This window comes from Oncorhynchus gorbuscha, linkage group LG01 (assembly GCF_021184085.1).
Source record: "Oncorhynchus gorbuscha isolate QuinsamMale2020 ecotype Even-year linkage group LG01, OgorEven_v1.0, whole genome shotgun sequence".
NCBI lineage: Eukaryota > Metazoa > Chordata > Actinopteri > Salmoniformes > Salmonidae > Oncorhynchus > Oncorhynchus gorbuscha.
The window spans coordinates 81,109,272-81,118,078 of NC_060173.1; the positions used below are offsets into that span (position 1 = coordinate 81,109,272).

General features: G+C 41.1%; 1 pseudogene; it reads left to right on the forward strand.

Moving 5' to 3' along the window:
• Positions 1 to 4,572: 4,572 nt before the first annotated feature.
• LOC124047968 lies at positions 4,573 to 7,740 on the forward strand (annotated as a pseudogene).
• Positions 7,741 to 8,807: the final 1,067 nt, after the last annotated feature.

Sequence of the window (8,807 nt, forward strand, 5' to 3'; positions counted from 1 at the left end):
GATAATTTTTTAGACTGTCTGTGAGTGTTCTGAGTGGAGAGGGAAAAACGGGAAACCAGCTGTTATTGGAACGCTTCCTTACTGTTCTATTACTGTTCTATAACTAATTTACCGCCTGGTGATGTCACCAGTCAGGCCAAAACTACATCCTACCAAAATAGGCTAAAATTTCAGCCGGTCTTTACAAACGGGTTTAACACTAAAGTGGCATTATCGTGATTTTTGGCAATTTCGCAGTAATATGCCAACCTCATAGTGGGCCTGGTTGCACAGCAGTCACTAAGCTCGTTTGTCCCTCTGTGTTTCCTGTAGCCCACCTGGATCTACCCTTGGTGAGTGAGAGCCTGTGACAGCACTCTGTGTGGACCTGAGGCCTCCTGTGGATGGCCAACGAGATGTCTACTACAGGTTCAGCTACAAACTCCACATCAGACGCAAACCGCAACAGGGATGGCAACAGTAAGGACAGGAAGAGCATGATATGTACACTTAAACGTATTTATGATGGTCCAAACTTTTGAAGACCCAAAACCTATGCCATATGGGTCTATTTGAAATTGAGTGACACATTCAAACTCATTATAACGCACTCACTAAATCATCAGATGTGCTTATTAATGCATTAAATGTTTTTCATTGCTAAATGTCTCTTCAGTGCATTCAAGCATGATGCATGCAGGGATTTTTCTGGATCAAAATGGGACTTAGGTGGTTGGCGTGGCCAATAATGTGGTTGCTGATTTTTTTATTTATTTTTATGTAGAGGCCTAGCTGTTGGTCACAGTGATACAATTTAGCTGTTTTAAAGCTAATTTGCTGCAATCCTACATGCTTTGCCACAAGGCTAAGAGAACATTTTAGCAGTTTTAAAGCACATTTCCTGCAGTTCTACACATTGGGCCATGGCTTATGCTACTGTATCTGAATGTATCAAACATTATAATAAAATCAATGGGGGTCTCATGCAATAACACAAATATTCCTGAATCATACTTTTTACATTTTAGATTGTCCCTGACTGTTATTTTTGCGATTGTAATAAAAATGTATACAGTGCCTTGCGAAAGTATTCGGCCCCCTTGAACCTTGCGACCTTTTGCTGCACTGAAAGTAAAGGAGCTGAATAATTTTGCACGCCCAATTTTTCAGGTTTTGAATTGTTGAAGTTTGAAATATCCAATAAATGTCGTTCCACTTCATGATTGTGTCCCACTTGTTGTTGATTCTTCACAAAAAATACAGTTTTATATCTTTGTTTTGAAGCCTGAAATGTGGCAAAAGGTCGCAAAGTTCAAGGGGGCTGAATACTTCCGCAAGACACTGTATATACATATTCCATCCTACGTTTTTCCATCCTGAAAAATATTTACAAAATATTTATTTTACGGTTTTTCCCGCCCGATACTTTTCTATGCAGAAAACTTGGCATGGTATCTGTGTCCAGTACTTTGTAGACAAGGTGCCTCTGAAGGGTAAGACTCCCAGAAGAGAGTACTGTGTCTCCGTAAGGATCTTAGGTGGCCCAGAGAGACTCGGCAGGAACTCCTACAGCCACCCACACTGTAGCTTCACTACTAAGTACACCGCAGGCAAGTGTGCGCATGGGTGTACACACATGAATCCATGTTAGTGGTCTTTGTGCCCTGACTATCTCTCTTCACAGAGGTCTCAGTGGCTTTGTCTTTTCTTGTGATGCTGTCTGAGCTCTGTACAGCCCTACTGGTTCACACTGGATTAATCTGTCTGAAACGACCTCTTCCAGAAATCCTGTTGAGTTATAGACTGATACCGTTATTCTAGCCCTGGCTTCAATCAATCAAATGTATTTTATAAAGCACTTTTTACATCCGCAGTTGTCACAAAGTGCTTTACAGATACCTTGCCTAAAATCCCCAAAGAGCAAGACATGCTGATGCAGAAGCGCAGTGGCTAGGCAAAACTCCCTAGATAGCAGGTTACTCAATCAGCAGGGATTTGGGACAAAGTAACACTGTCTGAAAAGTGTTGGGTAACTCATAGCATTAAGTCGCATCATAAACCTTAGCTTAGGCCTTGGTAAAATGTCAACGTGAGGCTCACAGTGGAGACACAACACAGGAAAGAGCTGCAGGTGTCGCATATGCCTCCCCTCTGTTGTCACACACACGCCACCACTGATACATGTGCCTGTGGTTGTGCTGTGGTCACAAAGACAGAGGGCAGAGTGTTTAACAGACAGCTGCATCCCCGCCATCTGCTTCTCTCGTTTGGTTAAAGCTGTAGCTACAAAGATAGGTTTTTTTTTTTTTTTTTTGGCTGACCTGAAAACATTCTTATAGAAATGTGAGTTACAGATCTGTCATTCTCATTGAAAGCAAGTCTAAGAAGCAGTAGATCGGTTCAATGTGCGCTAGGTCTATGGTTCCTGTTCTTAAGTTTAGTTTTTGCGTCTTATTTATTATTAAACTTTTGATTTTGTACACCAGTTTAAACAGCTGAAAATACAACTTATGTTATGGAAAGTATATTTCAGTGGTTTACACAATGACTGTTTTGTTTTATCACATTAACTGAAAAGAGGCGATCTATTCAAATTTTGGCAACCAGAAATGGCAACGTGATTCCTGCATATTGCACCTTTAAAACAAACCCCTCTTCTTTGTCTCTCTAATGCAGGGGTTCCCAAACTTTTTCACTCAGGGCCCCCCCTTCCAGCAATTCTATGGGCACAAGCACTGTTCATGACAAGGGCTGCTGCAGTCACAAAATTGCATCAGTCGGTGATTGTCAAGCAAATATCTGTCGGGCTCACGGTAGTTGACCGTTAATTAACATAAGCACATTTAGCATCTCCTGGCTTCCACACAAGCCACTGATGCAGACCTTTAACATTTTCATTTGAAAAAGTATAATAAATCCATGTAATATAGCCTACACCTTCAGTCAATCCATTGTTTATTTTAGACAGGTAAAGAAACATGATATGAAGAAAATGTGGTCTATTTCAGAAGAACAGAATAGCATACACAGTTGTCCTTTGGACCTGGATGTGGGTATGCCATATGGCTGTGGGATACACTAGTTAATTTAGCAGACAAGATTTGCTTAGAATTCTGTGGCATTTTATAGTATGAAAAATACAATTTAAAAAAAGATGAATAAATTAAAGGACATTTTCTCCAAACCATTTGAGGAAGTGCGCACACTATTCTGTGTTGAGCGGGTAACAAAGAAATAAGTACTCCAATATGCTTAATTTAGAGTTATTAATGTAACTATATTTGTTTTACGAACATTGGGCTAAATGTTTAGATGTTTAATACATTGTAAGGCTGCATGATGAGACCTAATGATTTGAAAAAGTTGCTTGAAAGGCATGAGCTCTGATTTGTTTTGTTTTTGCGCAGACTGTACACACTTCGTCAGTCTCTCATTCACACTTTGAGAAGCACTTGATAGGCATCCCTTTGTGTGGCTATAATGCACCCTAAAAAAAAGCTATGCCTTTTGCAGCCTCTCATCTCACTCACACCTCTCATCTCACTCACATGGCTCTCCATCACGTGATCGGGTCATTCTCAGGTTTCAAGTGAAGACCGACACATTGGGGACGCAACTGCACATGTCCTTATCCAATTCCGAGGTGCATATTGAACATTTTGGAAGAACTGTACACGTTTACTTTTCGTCAGCCAACAAGAGGAGTAAGCCTAACAAATAACAAAAGCACTAGCCAATCTACTATATCCCATAGTACCAAAGTTGACATATTCTGTGCAATAAATAAATATTCCAAACACAGTCTGGGACAGTTGTAGGATGCGATAGATCCCAAATTAAAACAACCACTAGCATCAAAAAACATTTTGTTTGCAATGAGGCTGACGCAACAGATCTGAACGTTTAGCTTAAAATGTTGAGTGCAGCAATGCGCACACAGCAGTAGGTTATAAGCGTGAATGTTCCATTAGCGGGAAAACACCATTATTTCTCAAAAGTGACCGCAAATGCAATTATGCATGTAATGCTTTTATTATAAACGTGCATTTTTATGGTGAAAATGATCTTCCCCAAACTTTAACCCTGAGCTACCTTTTGAGTTTGGATCCTGCGACGCAGTTGGCAACAGTTGCTGGGACCACTGCTATAGTATCTGTCCAGGCATCCTGCTGATCAAGGGTCTGATGAGCTGCTTGGTGTAGCAGCTAGCCTAGCTGCCACTGTTAGGTGCCTATCAAGCTAGCAGGGTTTCCTTGAGGGCTTGAAGGCAGCCCGTGACGTGGTTAGCCCTTGTGGCTGGGACTGTGGATCGTTCCGGGCTTGTGACTGTATAGATCCTTGCCATTTGTTGCTGTTTCCATCTTCCCTGCGACCTGCCCTGTCTGGAATTGCAAGGAACAACAGCATAAACAATGTTGCTATATGACAAAGAGAAACGCCTATGGGAGTACCATCGAGGACAGTGGTGTCTCTCTATCACAGGCGAAGGAACTTTTAAACAAACAAAAATAGTTCTACAAGCAGTTGTTACAACAATGAGAAAATAGCTTCAAGTGTTGTGTCCAAATACTGGTGGAGTCAACTAATAAAAGAATGGACAACCTGACCAAAGAGGTGCAGGACCTGAAGAAGAGTTTGTAGTTATCCCAGGGTCAGCTCAATGAGTTTAAACAGGAAAACGGTAAGATGGCAGCAGTCTTTAAGTCACTGAGGAAGGACATCAGTTCTGTATGTGAATCCATGATAACAATGACTGAGAAATCAGATTATCTCAAGGGACATTCAAGGCAGAACAACATTGTTGTGGATAGAATTGCAGAATCTCCGCATGAGATCCGGATGAAGTGATGGAAATGATCTCTGAGAAACTGAAGCTGGAAGAATGAGGTGGAGCAGGAAGAATGAGGTGGAGCGCGCACACAGGAATGAAAAACCGGCCCAGGTGACAGGCCCAGGCAGATAGTAGTGAAGTTCATGAGGTTAAAGGGCAAGGTAGCTGCTCTCGAAAGAGCCAAGAACTTGAAAGGAACGTACATCTTCCTCATCGGGGACTATCCAGAAGCTGTGTGCCTCAAGAGAAAATAACATTCCGTCCATGTAAGCTACCAGAGCGCTTGAGCCTGGAAGGGATGGGTTCGTAGCTTCAACCCTGTAGCAGACACACACAGTTGCACGTGGTTAACATTTAACTGGTTAAATGGACTGCTGAATGTTTTTTTTCTCTCTTGCTTTGTTTGGTATTTTCCATATTCTGTCTGTCTGAGAAGCTACCCAGGAAAGGGATGAAAATAGCCCATATTTGATAAGGTTCATGAAAACAATAACTTGCTAACATCAGATAACGTTCATATATTAGCTATTTTTGAGACTCATTTAGATGATTTCCTTGGATGATACAGTAGTAGCAATACAAGGTTTATAACATCTATAGAAGAGACAGAAATGATTATGCTGTATATATTCAGAGCCATATCCCTGTAACGCTTAGAGAAGGTCTCCTGTCAAGTGTTATTGAAGTGCTGTGGTTGCAGGGTCACCTGCCTCATCTAAAGCCTATTCTTTTGGGGTGTTGCTGTAGGCCACCAAGTGTTAACAGTCAGTAGCTAAATAATGTGTCAAACGCTTGGTACTGTATGTGATGTAAACCGAGAGCTCTACTTTCTTTGGGGTCCTCAATATTGACTGACTTTCATCAAGCTGTCTGCTCAAGAGGAAGCTTCTCACTGTAACCAGTGCCTGTATTCTGGTTCAGGTTATTAATCAACCTACCACGGGTGTTTACAAGCACTACAGGATCAAGATAATCCACATGTTTTGATCACATTTTTTTGACTAATTCTGTAGCACTTTGTTCGAAAGCTTTGTCCGGATCCATTGGATGTAGTGGTCACAATATTAGTGGCTATAGCCAGGAAAGCCAAAGTTTCAAAAGGTGGCCTAAAATAGTGTAGAAGAGATCATACAAAATATTTTGTGACTCTTATGTGGATGATGTTACAAATATTAGTTAGTCTGATGTGATTAATGAGGAGCATCCAGCCACTGCACTTGATGAATTTATGAAATGGCTTCTTGCAATTATTGATGAACGTGGCACCTGTTGAGAAACTGACTGTTAGAACTGTTGAAGCTCCATGGATTGATGAGGAATTGAAAAGCTGTGTGGCTGAAAGAGATGGGGCAAAAAGGACTGGCTAATAAGTTTGATTGCACATCTGATTTACTGCAAATTGAGAAATGATGTGACGAAACTTAACAGAAAGAAGAATAAACTATTATGAAGCCAGGATCAATGATACTGTATAAATAATGATGGAGTGGGAAAACACATTGGATTACTTTAAATTAAATTATGGGCAGAAAGATAAATTCAATACCAACTTTCATCGACTCAGATGGCTTATTCATCACAACCATTTGATGTTGCCAATTATTTGAATGATTACTTCATTGGCAAAGTGGGCAAACACGGGCAGGATATGCCAACAACGAACAGTGAGCCATCATGCATAAAAAAACAGATGGTTTCTATCCCCCATATACATAACATTCTATTGGTTGCAAGAATTATGTATAATCATTTAAATTGAAAAACGTAAGTTTTCAATACAGTGTTGTTTTGTGTGTCAGTTCATAAACCATGTGCCATGGAAACATGATTGTTATTACTGTACATATGTTGTCACAAAGACGAGGTACAAGCAACCGTTAATAGCGTGGGCATGACTTACACCACATTGCTGAATTAACATAAATGTGTCAAGTAGAGGAGGGGGAGTCTAGGCTAACACGCTGCTAATAAAAGCTAGGTTGTTTCCAATCTGCTCGCTATTTGATTTGTTCCATTGTGAAGCGTTGACCACAGCAATGGTTTAGTGTTGAGGGGTTTTCCCTTATGGGGGATTGTATGAGGTGACCTTAGTCACAGGCTCACACATGGTGTCAGATGAGGTGCAACGGTCTCTTGATTTAAGACTGTTTTTTTTATCAACATATTTCATTTTAAACACATTAACACTGTCTGACTCTTTGCAGAGATAAGTACAACACCAGGAGAACCTGCTTCCGGTGTCCTATGATGAGGAACGGTTTCCCTCAGTGCATTTAGTTCCACCATCGTCACCTTCGGGAAGCAGTGGAAAGGATGGAGCGAGTAAGGATGGCAGTGATCGAGACTGAGGGGAAGATAAAGTGGGGGAGGAGGAGGGCACGAGACAAGAGGGGCTGCTGCCGATCTGTCCTCTCTCAACCCCCTCTCCCCTTCCTCCTCTTCTTCCTCTAAAACAGAGGTGCTCCTACCCCATCCAAAAACACTCTCCGGACTATCCCACTGTCCCGTCCACAGAGCTTAAGACCACCTCTGAGACAGTGTCCAACCGCCCTCAATGTCCTCTCTTCATAACGTAAGAGCAACAACGTGAATCTCTGCTTAGACCTGACTGCCTTTCAATGTCCATATCAAACAACTGTCAACTATCTGTGACCTCACAAACCAGTCAACTTCCAGAGCCAGCCAAGTGTGGTTCATTGGGACAGGACTTGAGCTTCAGTTTTTTCTCAGAGAGAGTAGAGGGATTACAGCAGATAAAAGAGGAGGAGGGGAGTGGTCATGTGATGATGTGGCTTTTCATATGTGAAAATGTGTTTTTGGAACACTTTGTGACATTTCAAAACACTTCATATGTTCCTAAAACACGTTTTCACATGATTTCAGATGTGAAATGTCACATTTCACGTATGCTTCAACATGTGATAACATGAAACTACACTGTTAGCCATTGCTGTTAATTTAGTGGTACATTTTATAGTCATTATATGGTAGATTTTTACAGTAATATGCACTACCTGTCAAAAGTTTTAGAACACCTACTCATTCAAGTTTTTTTTATTACTACTATTTTCTACATTGTAGAGTAATAGTGAAGACATAAACTATGAAATAACAAATGGAATAATGTAGTAACCAAAAAAGTGTTAAACAAATCCAAATATATTTTATATTTGAGATTCTTCAAAGTAGCCACCCTTTGCCTTGATGACAGCTTTGCACATTGTTTCAACCAGTTTCATGAGGTTGTCACCTGGAATGCATTTTAATTAACAGGTGTGCCTTCTTAAAGTTAATTTGTGTAATTTCTTTCCTTCTTAATGCATTTGAGCCAATCAGTTGTGTTGTGACAAGGTATGGGTGGTATACAGATAATAGCCCTATTTTGTAAAAGACCGGGTCCATGTTATGGCAAGAACAGCTCAAATAAGCAAAGTGAAAAGAAAGGCCATCATTGCAGTTGCAAAAACCATCAAGCACTATGATGAAACTGAAGTAAGTCCCACAAGGACCACCACAGGAAAGGAAGACTCAGAGTTACCTCTGCTGCAGAGGATACGTTCATTGGAGTTACCAGCCTCAGGAATTGCAGCCCAATTAAATGCTTCACAGTGTTCAAGTAACAAACACATCTCACCATCAACTGTTCAGAGGAGACTGTGTGAATCAGGCCTTCATGGTCAAATTGCTGCAAAGAAACCACTACTAAAGGGCACCAATAAGAAGAAGAGACTTTCTTGGGCCAAGAAACACGAGCAATGTGCTTTAGACCATTGGAAATGTGTCCTTTGGTCTGAGTCCAAATTTGGGATTTTTGGATCCAACCGCCGTGTCTTTGTGAGATGCGATGTGGGTGAACGGATGATCTCCGCATGTGTATTTCCCACCGTAAAGCATGGAGGAGGAGGTGTTATGGTGTGGTAGTGTCACCAACAAAGCACAGTCAGTGATTTTTCAGGCACACTTAACCAGCATGGCTACCAAAGCATTCTGCAGCGAT